The sequence below is a fragment of the Scyliorhinus canicula genome, chromosome 2 (genome assembly GCF_902713615.1).
Source record: "Scyliorhinus canicula chromosome 2, sScyCan1.1, whole genome shotgun sequence".
NCBI lineage: Eukaryota > Metazoa > Chordata > Chondrichthyes > Carcharhiniformes > Scyliorhinidae > Scyliorhinus > Scyliorhinus canicula.
This window is the reverse complement of record NC_052147.1, coordinates 73,804,127-73,819,518: the sequence shown is the minus strand read 5'-3', so window position 1 is coordinate 73,819,518 and position 15,392 is coordinate 73,804,127. Positions and strand designations below refer to the sequence as shown.

The 15,392-nt window shown below is 52.2% G+C and overlaps 2 long non-coding RNA genes across 2 annotated transcripts in view; one reads left to right on the top strand and one right to left on the bottom strand.

The window, feature by feature from the left end:
* LOC119954970 overlaps positions 1-15,392 on the bottom strand; it is a 128,993-nt gene that overhangs the window by 32,056 nt on the left and 81,545 nt on the right. The gene's annotated exons all lie outside the window — the stretch shown is intronic.
* The window catches only part of LOC119954962, a 124,042-nt gene that overhangs the window by 34,895 nt on the left and 73,755 nt on the right, over positions 1-15,392 (top strand). Inside the window, exons 3-4 of the long non-coding RNA XR_005458346.1 lie at positions 13,865-13,942; positions 15,137-15,358. This is a non-coding gene — a long non-coding RNA (uncharacterized LOC119954962). The remainder of the gene's footprint in view (positions 1-13,864; positions 13,943-15,136; positions 15,359-15,392) is intronic.

Below are 15,392 nucleotides of genomic sequence, written 5' to 3'. Positions count from 1 at the left end.
CGCATCCTAGAACTAAGAGCAAGCTGTAAAAAATGTTCCTTCTACTGCCTTGTATTTTTCACCCAGACCGATATTAAATGTCTGCTCATTGCACTAACCTGTCTTTCTGAAGCCTGTCCCGCCGCCGAAAAATTCCTCCGCCGAAAAATTCCTCCGTCGAAAGGGCTACGCCGAATGGGCCACGCCGAATGGGCCACGCCGAAACGTCCCATCCCGACCAACCTCCCTCAGGCAGCTGAACGCAAACAACATCGTCTGGAGCCAGCGCAGGCAGATCCGTGGCACGAGCATCATACGTGATCTTTTGCTGGTCCCTGGATCGCTGCACCTTCTGCAGCACCCTGAGGTGGTCAAGGTCTGGAACATGGATGGTTGGAACAGTCGTCCTCAGGTTGCGGTTCATAAGCAACTGCGCCGGAGACAAACCAGTCGACAGAGGGGTTGCCCTGTATGCCAATAGTGCCAGGTTGAAATCCGAGGCCGAGTCTGCAGCCTTGCACAGCAACCGCTTGACAATATGGACCCCTTTCTCAGCCTTCCTGTTTGATTGCGGGTAATGGGGACTGGATGTGATGTGACTAAAGTGGTAGGATCCTGCAAAGTCGGACCACTGTTGGCTGTAGAAACATGGACCGTTGTCACTCATTAACGTGAGTGGTATCCCATGCCTGGCAAACGTCTCTTTGCAGGCTTTGATGACAGACTTGGACGCAAGGTCTGACAGTTTCACCACTTCCGGGTAGCTGGAGAAGTAGTCGCCCAGGAGCACATAATCATGCCCATTGGCGCGAAAGAGGTCTATCTCCACCTTGGACCACGGAGAGGTCACGATCTCGTGCTGTTGCAGCGTTTCCTTGGGCTGAGCTGGTTGAAACTTCTGGCATGTTGTTCAGTTGAGGACTGTGTTGGCAATGTCCTGTCTGATGCCAGGCCAGTCAACTGCCTGCCGAGCTCTGTATCGACATTTCTCGACCCCCAGGTGGCCCTCATGGATCTGTCTGAGCACCATGTTTTGCATGCTTTGGGGAATGACGATTCTATCTAGTTTAAGAAGGATCCCCTCAAGAACCGTCTGCTCATCCTTAACGTTGAAGAACTGGGGGCACTGCCCCTTTTGCCAGCCATGGGCGAGGTGCTTCATCACGCATTGCAGTAGGGGATCTTTGGCAGTTTCTTTGCGTATTTGTATAATTCGTTCATCAGTGGCTGGGAGGTTGCTGGCACACAGCTGCACCTGTGCTTCAATGTGGCGAATGAAGTCACCCTGTTCATACGGTGTGGTGACGGATCGGGATAGGGCATCCGCGACGATCAGCTCCTTACCCAGTGTGTAGACGAGTTCAAAGTCATATCGGCGGAGACGAAGAAGAATTCACTGCAGCCTAGGCGTCATGTCATTTAAATCCTTTTGGATTATGTGGACTTAAGGCCTGTGTTCTGTTTCCACCGTAAACTTTAGCAGGCCATATACGTAGTCATGAAAATTGACTATTCCTGTCAGGAGACCCAAGCACTCCTTTTTGATCTGGGCATACCGTTGTTCGGTCGGAGTCATGGCCCTGGAGGCGTATGCCACTGGAACCCAGGATGAGGAGTCGTCTTGCTGGAGGAGCACCGCCCCAATGCTGTCCTGGCTTGCGTCTGTGAATATCTTGGTATCCTTGGTTGGGTCAAAGAATGCCAGTACTGGGGCTGTGGTGAGCTTGGCCTTCAGCTCCAGCCACTCCGCTTGATGTGCGGGAAGCCACTGGAACACTGTCGACTTTTTTACGAGATGCTGGAGGTCTGTGGTGTGGGATGCCACGTTGGGAATGAATTTCCCGAGAAAATTCACCATCCTGAGGAAATGGAGGACCGCCTTTTTGTTCTCTGGGGTCTTCATGGCATTGATTGCCAGCAACTTGTCAGTGCCAGATTGTACACCCTGCTGTGAAATGTTGTCACCCAGAAACTTGATAGCGGACCTACCAAATGAGCATTTGGCCCTGTTGAGCTGGAGGCCGTTTTCATGTATGCTCTGGAAAACTTGTTTGAAGCGAGCGATGTGATCCTCGGGCGTCGTGGACCAGATGATCACATCGTCCACATAGACTCTCACCCTTTCGATGCCCTCCATCATTTGTTCCATTATGCGATTAAATACTTTGGAAGCTGATATAATACCAAAAGGCATGCGGTTGTAGCAATACCTGCCGAACGGAGTGTTAAACGTGCACAGCTTCCAACTGGACTCGTCCAGCTGTATCTGCCAGAATCCACGGGAGGCGTCCAACTTGGTAAAGAATTTGACATGAGCTATCTCACAGGTTAACTCTTCACGCTTTGGGATCGGGTAGTGCTCACGCATCATGTTGCGATTCAGGTCTTTGGGATCAATACAAATGCGGAGTTCACCAGAGAGCTTCTTGATGCTGACCATGGAGCTGACCCAGTCTGTTGGTTCCGTGACCTTTGAGATGATACCCTGGTGTTGGAGCACTCGTAGCTGCGATTTCAGACAATCCTCGAGAGGGGCCGGCACCCGGCTCGGTGCATGGATGACTGGGATGGCATTCGGTTTGAGCAATATCTTGTAACGATATGGGAGCGTTCCCATTCCATCAAACACGTTGAGGTATTGCGTGAGAATGTCTATCTCAGTCTGGAGATTTACATTGGGCGAGGCAGTCGCCGGTGTCAAGGACATAGCATGGACGCGCTGGACCAGATTTAGGAGTTTGCATGCGCGAGAACAGAGCAGGGATGCCTTGTCAGGCCGGACGATCTCGAATCGTAACGTCACTTTGATTGCCTTGTGAGATACACCTAGCTGACATGATCCACTGGCAGCTATGACATTGCCATTGTAGTCAAGGCTGGTGGTGGAATGCTAGGTTGGTCTCGGATGCTGTCGAGGTCCGACTGTGATATGAGGTTTGCAGATGCTCCAGTATCCAATTTAAATTGGATGCGAGACTGGTTAATGACAGCACACCACTCGTCGCCAGGATCCACAGTGAGGATTGAAAGGCGGTTTGCAGGCACGGTGGAGGCCAGCTCGCACGTGTCGATTATGCCCACCCGGTATGGAGACTCAAGGCAGTCAGCATCGGGGTCCATTGGGCTGTCGGGATCCGAATCTTGCATGCCTTGTTGTACGCAGTGGACACGTATGCGCTGCAGCTGGGATCGCTGGCTGTTGGTCGGTGGAGCGGACCTGCATAAGGCCGCGTAATGCCCAGGCTTTCCACACTGTAGACATCGCCTTCCTTTGGCTGGACATTGCCGCTTTAAATGGGCAGAGCCACAATTTGGACATGTCATGACGCTGACGTCAGCGTGTTCCTGCGCCATCGCGCATGCGCAGTGTGGTCGGCCGACGTTCACACATGTGCATTGGGGTCTTCGGCCTCCTTCGTCCACCCGGTCATGGCGCGCATGTGCAGGGTTCCGGGAAAAGCGCGTGAAATAGCCACTCTCCTCGATGCTCAGGCCTTGCATTTTTCTGTACCCTTTCTGCCTCGTGGGAGACTAGTTTTGCATTTTCTGCCACCTGATGTGGGAGTAACGATTCCTGGCATGCTCATGGACAACGCACATTTTGGTGGCGACGGAAAGGGTCAACTGTTTGATTTTGAGGAGCTTCTCCCGCAGGGAGTCGGACTGGACCCCGAAAACGATCTGATCCCAGATGATGGAATCAGCCGTCGAGTCATAATTGCATGACTGCACTAGGATGCGGAAATGGGTCAAGACGGACTGAAAAGGTTCATCCTTACCCTGAAGCCTCTGTTGGAAGATGTACCGTTCAAAGCTCTCACTCACCTCAATGTCGCAGTGGCTGTCGAATTTCAGCAGAATCGTCTTGAACTTCGTCTTGTCTTCGCCATCGGCAAACGTGTGTGAGTTATAGATGTGGATGGCGTGGTCCCCTGCAGTCGACAGGAAGAGCACGATCTTTCGGGCATCCGATGCTGCCTCGAGGTCGGAGGCCTCGATATACAGGAGGAACTTCTGTTTGAAGACTTTCCAGTTGGCGCCGAGGTTGCCGGAGATCCGGAGTTGCGGAGGAGGTTGGATCTTTTCCATGCCACTGGATGGCTGTGTGCTTGTCGTTGCAGATTCACTCGAGGTAGGTTCGTTAGAGTTAATAGCTCTCTGGTACCATGATGTGTTGTCTGTGTTGGTCTAACATCGACTGCAACTGGATGCAGTAAAACGAGAACATAAGAACATAAGAATTAGGAGCAGGAGTAGGCCATTTGGCCCCTCGAGCCTGCTCCGCCATTCAATGAAATCATGGCTGATCTTTTGTGGACTCAGCTCCACTTTCCGGCCCGAACACCATAACCCTTAATCCCTTTATTCTTCAAAAAATCTATCTATCTTTACCTTAAAAACATTTAATGAAGGAGCCTCAACTGCTTCACTGGGCAAGGACTTCCATAGATTCACAATCCTTTGGGTGAAGAAGTTCCTCCTAAACTCAGTCCTAAATCTACTTCCCCTTATTTTGAGGCTATGTCCCCTAGTTCTGCTGTCACCCGCCAGTGGAAACAACCTGCCCGCATCTATCCTATCTATTCCCTCCATAATTTTATATGTTTCTATAAGATCCCCCTTCATCCTTCTAAATTCCTACGAGTACAGTCCCAGTCTACTCAACCTCTCCTCATAATCCAACCTTTCAGGTCTGGGATTAACCTCGTGAATCTCCTCTGCACCCCCTCCAGCGCCAGTACGTCCTTTCTCAGGTAAGGAGACCAAAACTGAACACAATACTCCAGGTGTGGCCTCACTAACACCTTATACAATTGCAGCATAACCTCCCTAGTCTTAAACTCCATCCCTCTAGCATTGAAGGACAAAATTCCATTTGCCTGATTAATCACCTGTTGCACCTGTAAACCAACTTTTTGCGACGCATGCACTAGCACACCCAGGTCTCTCTGCACAGCAGCATGTTTTAATATTTTGCCATTTAAATAATAATCCCTTTTGCTGTTCTTCCTACCAAAATAGATAACCTCACATTTGTCAACATTGTATTCCATCTGCCAGACCCTAGCCCATTCACTTAACCTATCCAAATCCCTCTGCAGACTTCCAGTATCCTCTGCACTTTTTGCTTTACCACTCACCTTAGTGTCATCTGCAAACTTGGACACATTGCCCTTGGTCCCCAACTCCAAATCATCTAAGTAAATTGTGAACAATTGTGGGCCCAACACTGATCCCTGAGGGACACCACTAGCTACTGATTACCAACCAGAGAAACACCCATTAATCCCCACTCTTTGCTTTCTATTAATTAACCAATGATGATGTTCATTGGCTGTGCACTGCGACTATCTCCCTAGCCATGTGCTGTGAGAGAGCGAGAGCCTTAATGCCCTGTGGGCTTTATAGTGGTGGTGTCCTGTCTGGTGATTGGTTGTTCTGTGTCGTGTGTGTTCATTGGTTATCCTGTGTGTCAATCACTGCCTGTCTGCATCTCATGGTATATACGAGTGGATATTATGACAGGTCCGTCTGGAACTGCCTATACCGGAATTTAATCATATTCATAATTCTCTGAGCAAGGACACAGTGCAGTATTTTTTAAAATAATATTCGATCTCCTGCGGTCAGGGGGAGATATAGACCAAGTACAGTTTTCAGGTCAAGGAGAATTAGAGAGTGTGGCATAATTAGATGAAGGTGGAGAAGGAACATGGGGTAGAAGGCTGACGAGAAGTGAAAGAGGGAGAAGGAAGAAGCAGGGAATGAAGATGGAAAGTGAAGGGGGAACAAAGATAGAGGAAAGGGGAATGAAGAGAGATGATGAAATAAGTGAGAGAATGGAGAGCAGGGGAGGGAAAACGTCCCAGCTAGTGGTGGTTATGACCTGGATAGGTCAGTGGAGGGTGTTACATCATTGTGGGGAGGAGGAAGTGTCAGAGTAGAATGGCAGTGTGCTTGGGAAGTGACTTGGGAGCAGAGAATGTTTCAGCAACAACTGGTAATGAATGCATTTTATAACCCATCGTGTGCATGGTTTGGATCTTCTTTGAACCCAAACAGGAGGGAAAAGTTTATACTAGTCAGGTTACAGCTTTCTAAGGTATTTCTAACATTCGACTCATGTTGAATGAAGGGCCTGAACAGGGAGCACGTGGCGAACGCCGCATATTGCCCCATTTTGTACATTGAGGACCTCAGCTCGCCAGAACTCCCCAATGCAGCGAGAGATTGGACGCCATTTTTAAATGGGATCCCGATCTCCAAGGCCCCAGAAACAATTCTCAACCTCCCCCCAGACCAAATGCAATATGGAGGGCCCCTGCTCGCCTCCCCCCCCCCCCCCCCCCCCGTCCCCCCCGCAACCACCCCAACACCCACGCTGGGCAATCAACTTGGCCATGCCAACTAGAAGTGCCACCTGGGCACCTTGGCAGTGTCAGGCTGGCACAAAGGTGGCACTGCCACAGTACCCTGGTGGCACCAGCAGTGCCAGGGCACCGCCCTGCCCAAAGGTCATGCAGCTGGGGGCGTCCAATCCCCTGGGAGATCCGCTTGAGTGCTGTTCCATTTGGTCCCCATTTGTAGGGACCAGTGCTGAACGGCGCTTGCCCGAGATCATGGAGATAGATCCCGGGAGCAGGGTCGCCCGAGGTACATTCCGGGAGCAGGATATCCCAGCTTTCAATGGTCACGCTGTGCCACGGCGTGCTGCTTGTCCGGTACAATGTGGCCGTTGGATCGCGCCCATAATGTTGTATTACATGTCAAAGCATTGCACTGATCAATCTAACTGGAAAAAAAAAAATCAATGTCTGGTTTTAGGCATTAAGCTATTTAATAGCACTTTACTGTTTATTTTGTCTTTGGGGAAGTTTCTCTCCAGGCGGAAGCTTGCCAGCAGGAAAGGCACCTCGCAGATCGGGGTGACATTTTGTCTGGCACAAGCTCCTACACCACCACTCCCATAAACCTCAGGGAGGCTACTGGAAATAAATCCTGACCCCCACCGACCCCCTCCCAACCTGGCCTGATCCTGGCAGTGCCGACCTGGCACCTGGGCATCCCGGAAATGCCACTCTGGCAGTGGCCCTGAGACAGGCAGTGCTGCCCAACATCCTGGCATTTCAGGGTGCCCTGGTGGCATTGCTCAGGTGCCAGACTGGCAATGCCAAGGTGCTCAGATGCCAGAGGCTGAGTCAGGGTACCACCCTGCCCTCTCCCCGGCCACCGGGGGGGTCTCTAATGGACTGAGAGACCCACCCTACCTCCAGGTGCCATTCACACATTCTAATCTCTTTATGTCAGCATGGTAGCATTGTGGATAGCACAATCGCTTCACAGATCCAGGGTCCCAGGATCGATTCCGGATTGGGTCACTATCTGTGCGGAGTCTGCACATCCTCCCCGTGTGTGCGTGGGTTTCCTCCGGGTGCTCCGTTTTCCTCCCACAGTCCAAAGATGTGCAGGTTAGGTGGATTGGCCATGATAAATTGCCCTTAGTGTCCAAAATTTCCCTTAGTGTTGGGTGGGGCTACTGGGGTATGGGGATAGGGTGGAGGTGTTAACCTTGGGTAGGGTGCTCTTTCCAAGAGCCGGTGCAGACTCGATGGGCCGAATGGCCTCCTTCTGCACTGTAAATTCTATTGGAATGATATGTGCCACTATCAGTACCCTTCTTAGCCTTTTTTTAAAAATTTTATTGGAATTTTTTTACAGAAAATATAACAACAAACAATGAAAAGCAACAATATAACCCCATAATAATTGTAACACCCCCAAGACCGTATCAACGCATGTATCACACCCCCCCCCACCGCCCCAAACCCAGTAAACAACAAGAAAACTTAAAAATAAATTAAAATTAAATAAGCAAACATAGTTTGCTTTTCCCCCCTCCCCCCTCCCCCCCTCTCCTTCCCCCCCTCCTCTTTCCCCCCCTCCTCTCTCTCCCCCCATCTCTTTTCCCCCCCTCCTCCTCTTTCCCCTCCCCTCCCCCCCAGGTTGCTGCTGCTGCTGACCCCGTACCCTATCGTTGAGCCAGAAAGTCGAGGAAAGGTTGTCACCGCCTAAAGAACCCTTGTACCGATCCTCTCAGGGCGAATTTGACCTTCTCTAGCTTAATAAAACCCGCTATGTCGTTGATCCAGGTCTCCACGCTTGGGGGTCTCGCATCATAGAACATAGAACAGTACAGCACAGAACAGGCCCTTCGGCCCTCGATGTTGTGCCGAGCAATGATCACCCTACTCAAACCCACGTATCCACCCTATACCCGTAACCCAACAACCCCCCCCCCCCAACCTTACTTTTTAGGACACTACGGGCAATCCACCTAACCCACACATCTTTGGACTGTGGGAGGAAACCGGAGCACCCGGAGGAAACCCACGCACACACGGGGAGGACGTGCAGACTCCGCACAGACAGTGACCCAGCCGGGAACCGAACCTGGGACCCTGGAGCTGTGAAGCATTGACGCTAACCACCATGCTACCATGCTACCGTGCATCCTTCCACTGTAGCAAGATCCTCCGCCGGGCTACAAGGGACGCAAAGGCCAGCACACCGGCCTCTTTCGCCTCCTGCACTCCTGGCTCCACCCCAACTCCAAAAATCGCGAGTCCCCAGCCTGGCTTGACCCTGGATCCTACTACCCTCGACACCGTCCTCACCACCCCCTTCCAGAACTCCCCTAGTGCCAGGCATGCCCAGAACATATGGGCATGGTTCGCTGGAATCCCCAAACACCTGACACACCTGTCTTCGCCCCCAAAGAACCTACTCATCCTAGACACTGACATGTGGGCCCGGTGCAGTACCTTGAATTGGATGAGGCTAAGCCGTGCACATGAGGAGGAAGAGTTAACCCTCTCCAGGGCATCAGCCCATGTCCCATCTTCGATCCGTTCCCCCAGTTCCCCCTCCCACTTAGTTTTCAGCTCCTCTACTGACGCCTCCTCCACCTCCTGCATTACCTTGTAGATATCAGATATCTTCCCCTCCCCAACCCAGACCCCCGAAAGCACCCTGTCACTCACCCCCCTCGCGGGAAGCGAAGGGAATCCCTCCACCTGCCGCCTAGCAAACGCCTTTACCTGCAGATACCAAATTTCTCCTCCAACTCCCCCAGGCTCGCAAACCTTCCATCAATGAACATTCCCTCAGCTGTCTGATGCCCACTCTGTGCCAACCCTGGAACCCCCCATCAATGTTACCCGGGACGAACCGATGGTTCCCCCTTAACGGAGCCTCCATCGAGCCCCCCCCACTTCTCCCCTATGTCACCTCCACTGCCCCCAAATCTTGAGGGTAGCCGCCACCACCGGACTCGTGGTATACCTCGTAGGAGGGAGCGGCCACGGCGCCGTTACCAGGGCCCCCAGGCTTGTATCTCCACAGGACGCCCTCTCCATCCGTTTCCATGCTGCCCCCTTCCCCTCCGTCACCCACTTGCGCACTAGCGACACATTGGCCGCCCAATAATACCCCGAGAGATTGGGTAACGCCAGCCCCCCACCATCTCTACCCCGCTCCAAGAAGACCCTCTTCACCCTCGGGGTCCCATGCACCCACACAAAGCTCATGATGCTGCTAGTCACCCTCCTAAAAAAGACCCTAGTGATAAAGATGGGCAAACACTGGAAGAGGAACAAGAACCTCGGGAGAACTGACGTTTTGACGGACTCACTCTACCCGCCAGCGATAGCGGCACCATGTCCCACCTTTTAAATTCCTCCTCCATCTGCTCCACCAGCCTGGTAAAATTAAGCTTATGGAGAGTCCCCCAACTCCTGGCCACCTGCACCCCCAGGTATCTGAAACTCTTCACTGCCCTCTTAAATGGGAGCCTCCCAATTCCCTCCTCCTGATCACCCGGGTGTACTACAAATACCTCACTCTTGCCTAAATTTAACTTATAGCCCGAGAAGCTCCCAAACTCCGCCAACAGCTCCATCACCCCCGGCATTCCCCCTTCTGGGTCCGCCACACACAACAGCAGGTCGTCCGCATACAGCGATACCCGATGTTCCTCCCCACCCCGCACCAGACCTCTCCACCTCCCTGACTCCCTCAACGCCATAGCCAGAGGTTCAATCGCTAGTGCAAAGAGCAAGGGGGACAGGGGGCACCCCTGCCTGGTCCCACGGTAGAGCCTGAAGTACTCCAATCTCCTTCCATTGGTAACTACACTCGCCATCGGAGCCGCGTAGAGCAACCTCACCCATTTGATGAACCCCTCCCCGAATCCGAACCGTTCCAGCACCTCCCACAGGTACCCCCACTCAACTCTATCAAATGATTTCTCTGCATCCAGCGCCACCACTATCTCCACCTCCCCCTCCACCGCCGGCATCATAATAACATTTAGCAATCTCCGCACATTCGTGTTGAGCTGCCGTCCCTTGACAAATCCTGCCTGATCCTCGTGTATCACCCCTGGCACACAGTCCTCTATCCTGGTAGCCAGGATCTTCGCCAGCAACTTAGCGTTAACATTGAGGAGCGAGATAGGCCTGTATGATCCACACTGCAAGGGGTCCTTATCCCGCTTCAGGATCAGAGAGATCAGCGCCCGCGACATCGTCGGGGGCAAAGCCCCCCCCTCCCATGCCTCATTGAAAGCTCGCACCAACAGGGGGCCCACCAGATCCGCATACTTTTTATAAAATTCCACCGGGAACCCATCCGGCACCGGCGCCTTACCTGACTGCATTTGACCAATCCCCCTGACTAGCTCCTCCAACTCTATCGGCGCCCCCAGCCCCTCCACCAGCTCCTCTTGAACCTACAGTTCCTCGTAGAAGTCCCTAAAGACCCCGTTTACCTCTGCCCCCTTCTGCACCACATTCCCACCCTTATCCATCACTCCACCAATTTCCCTAGCCGCATCTCGCCTACGGAGCTGATGCGCCAACATCCTGCTCGCCTTCTCCCCATACTCATATACCGCACCCTGCGCCCTCCTCCACTGTGTCTCCGCCTTTCTGGTGGTCAACAAGTCGAACTTGGCCTGCAAACTGCGCCGTTCCCCCAGCAACCCCTCCTCCGGTGCCTCCGCGTACCTCCTATCCACATCCAGGAGCTCCCCCACCAGTCTCTCCCTCTCCCTCCTTTCCCTCTGGGCCCGGATGGAAATCAGCTCCCCCCAGATCACTACTTTCAGAGCCTCCCAGACCATCCCCACCCGGACCTCCCCCGAGTCGTTGGTATCAAGATACCCCTCAATACTTCCCCGGACCCTCCTACACACCTCCTCATCAGCCAGCATCCCCACATCCAGGCGCCATAGCGGGCGCTGGTCCCACGCCTCCCCCATCTCCAGATCAACCCAGTGCGGAGCATGGTCTGAAATTGCTATGGCCGAATACTCGGCATCCTGCACCTTCGGGATCAATCCCCTGCTCAGGACGAAAAAATCTATTTGGGAATAAACCCTATGGACATGAGAGAAAAAGGAATACTTCCGCGCCCTCGGCCTCCCAAACCTCCAGGGATCCACCCCTCCCATCTGGTCCATAAACCCCTCAGCATTTTGGCCGCCGCCGGTCTCCTACCCGTCCTTGAACTGGACCGGTCCAGTGGGGGATCCAGCACTGTGTTAAAGTCTCCCCCAATGATCAGGCCCCCTGCCTCCAGGTCCGGAATGCGGCCCAACATGTACCTCGTGAAGCCAGCATCATCCCAATTCGGGGCATATACATTAACCAGCACCACCTTCTCTCCCTGCAGCCTACCCTTCACCATTATATATCTGCCCTTCTTGTCCGACACCACCTTAGACGCCTCGAACGCCACCCTCTTCCCCACCAGAATCGCCACCCCCCCCCGGTTCTTCGCATCTAATCCTAGTGAAAAACCTGCCCCACCCACCCCTTCCTCAGATGAACCTGGTCCGCCACCTTCAAGTGGGTCGCCTGGAGCATAGCCACGTCCGCCTTCAGCCCCTTCAGATGAGAAAATACCCTAGTTCTCTTAACCGGCCCATTCAGCCCCCTCACGTTCCTGGTGATCAGCCGGATCAGAGGGCAACCCGCCCCCCTCCCCCGCCGGCTAGCCATAGCTTATCAACTGCTCGCCCCAGGCCAGCGCGCCCCGCCCGACCCGTTCCCCATGACGATAACGCCTCTCCTCTACCCCCCTGGCCCACACCAGCTCCTTCCTGGCCATTCCAACAGCAACCCGGTATCTCCCCCCCCCCCAGGCTAGGACCCCTCCTAGCCACGACGCACCCTCCATGGTACTTCCATGAGTCAGCTGACTTCTGCTGACCCCGGCAACTCCCGCCAAAACCCGTCCCCTCCCGACATGGGGTCATCCCCCTCTTGCCACACCTCCTTAGCACCGCTTCAGCGCGGGAAAAACCAGTAGAGGCCACGCCCCCACCGCCAGCTCCATCCCCCCTGCCCCGCAGCGCGGGAAACCAGAGGAAAGCCCGCGCTTTCATACTGCCACACCCCACCCTTCTGACGCAGCTCCCCAAAATCCAGTTTCACCCCAACCCCCAGCCCCGTACAGAAGAGAAAATAAAAAACACAAACCCCCAACATTCCCCACATAACCCAAAACCATACCCAACAGACCCACCCGAAAACAGAGCAAAAAACCAGCATAAAAAAAAATGTCAAAATTACAAAACAGCAACAGCAAAAACAGCAACGACCATAGTGTGCCCCCAGACCCTAGTTCGAGTCCAGCTTCTCCGCTTGTACAAAGGCCCACGCCTCCTCCGGGGACTCGAAGTAGTGGTGCCGGTCCTTGTATGTCACCCACAGACGCGCAGGCTGCAGCATTCCAAATCTGACCTGCCTGGCATGCAGCACCGCCTTCGTCCGGTTGAACCCGGCCCGCCGCTTAGCCACCTCCGCACTCCAGTCCTGGTAGATTTGCACTACCGAATTCTCCCACTTGCTGCTCCTCTCTTTCTTGGCCCAGCGCAGCACACACTCCGGTCACTGAATCGATGGAACAGCACCAGCACCGCCCGCGGGTCTCATTTGTCTTGGGCCTCCTGGCCAGCACTCTGTGGGCTCCCTCAAGCTCCAGGGGCAAATGGAAGAACCCCGCTCCCATCAACGAGCTCAACATCGTGGTCACGTACGACGGGAGATCCGACTCCTCCAGCCCCTCCGCCAGGCCCAGGATCCTCAAATTCTTTCGCCTCGTGCGAACGTCCAGCTCCTCCAAGCGGTCTTGCCACTTTTTGTGAAGTGCCTCGTGCAACTCCACCTTCCCCACGAGGACCACGGCCTCCTCCTCCCGCTCAGCGGCCTGCTGCTGCAACTCCCGAATGGCCACCTCCTGGGCCGCCTGGGTCTCAAGCAGCCTGTTGGTAGTCGCATTCAGGGAGTCCAGCAACTCAGCCTTCAGCTCCGCAAAACAGCGCAGAAGAGCAGCTTGCTGCTCCTGCGCCCACTTCCACCAGTCCTCGGGTGTTCCGCCGGCCGCCATTTTGTCCTTCTTCCCCCGCTTTTCTTGGGGAGCTGCTGCAGCCTTTTCCTTTGCCCCACTCCGGGTGAGCACCATAATTTTCAGGGAATGCTCCTCCAAACACCTTCCCCCACCGGGATTTGTTAGAACAGCGCCGTTTGGGGCCCTCAAATAGGCCCGAAAGTCCTTTAGTAGCGGGAGCTGCCGAACGTGCGGCTTAGCTCCGCATAGCCGCAACCGGAAGTCACCCTTCTTAGCCTTAATCACACCCATTTACATTCCTTTTGTCTTCCGCCCTCAACATCTTCGTCAGTCTCTACCTATCGCTGATCGCCTATCCAGCCCACTGCTCCACGCCCCCCACAACAGTATAAATCTGACCCTATTTCCAGTTTTCTCTAGCTTTGACAGAGTCATCCAGACTCGAAACATTAGTTCCCTTTTCTCTCCACAGATGCTGTCAGACCAGTTGAGATTGTCCTGTATTTTCTGTTTTTGTTCCACGTGGACATGGATTACTTCAATATCTGAGGTACTAGAACTGACTCTATAAAAAAGATAAATTCACAAAACACGTAGAAATGACAAGAGCTCAGATCTCACTAATGAGAGATCTACACATAGCATCCAATGTTATTGTAATAGAAGCCAGATTTATGCATGTGGTATTAATTAGTGTCTGTACATACATTAATAATGAATGAATATGTTTGGACGGTGGAGAACGCGCTTCAAATTTGAGCCAATTGGTTGCCTGCCTATTACGAAATCTAGCCATGATGATGATAAATCTTTTTTTTTCTCTGACTTCCATGTGTTTGTGTTTTTGTTTTGCGTTGTTTATTTTTTATCAATTTACTTTTTGTAACAATAGTTCCAGTGAAATTGCAGCATAAATGAACAAAATAAACTGGAATGTTAACTGGAATGTCACACCTATTAGCAGTTAATTTATTTTGCTACTTTGGGACTAGATGGTGGTAAAGGTCCTAATTTGCCTCCCCCTCTTCTCTCAGGCAGGGGTTACAATTCAGTCCAAACCCTGGGAGTTCACTTCATTCTGTGTATCAACTATGCCCAGCCTTGATGGTGTGAATACACATTAATGTAGCCAGTCTTCTGAGTAACTTATGCCCATGGAGAATCTACATTTTTACTACATTTAATTTTTAGTTATAATAATACAAATTTTAAGGGAGTTAGAGAAATGAACTATTGAACACTTCTTAGTTAGACATGGTATACCAATAAGCCACCTTGTATTCCTCAAACTCAGGAAAGACCCTGCTCAATAAAACTTAATGATTTAGGCCTGGCAACAGAGCAATCTGCCAAGTACTTGTTGCCTACAAACCTCTATAGTGATTACATTGACGTTAAAACTGCCACCCTGTGATCCATTAAAGCTTTTAGAAAGGCTCATTGGCATTTCATCAGGCAGATCTCTCAAGGAAGATCAGGAAAACACCACAGGAAACATTTTGGTGTGAATGCTCCAATGAGCTTCTTCTGTCACACTGAAAGCGTTTGTTCCTTTTCATACTCTATAAAGTGGATTTTCAGCAAAGTATCAAGCCAGGACGAATATTGACCATGTTCTGACTGTGTCTCTGTCAAAGATACCTCAGTGTCTTGACAGAATTGTTACTCAGCACCTGCAAGTTTCACATTAAGGGAATGAAACAAAAATAATTTATATGTTTAACTGTATAACTCTATGTTCCAGACCAAGTTCTTGTTGATTAAGAGTATATGGAATTGTTACAATATGTGAGGAGAACCTCGAAAGCAAAGGATTTGAGAACCCCTGAAAAATAGAGAAGTCAGGATCACCACAGCTTCTCCACGTCTCAACGCTCCTGTGGAGTCAGGAGGTAGAAGTGCTGAATGCCATATCCTCGTGTAGCAGTGCCACAAGAAATTCAAAGACTTGACCAGCACAAGGAAGGTAAGGCACTCACTATACTTTTCTTTCTTGCCCA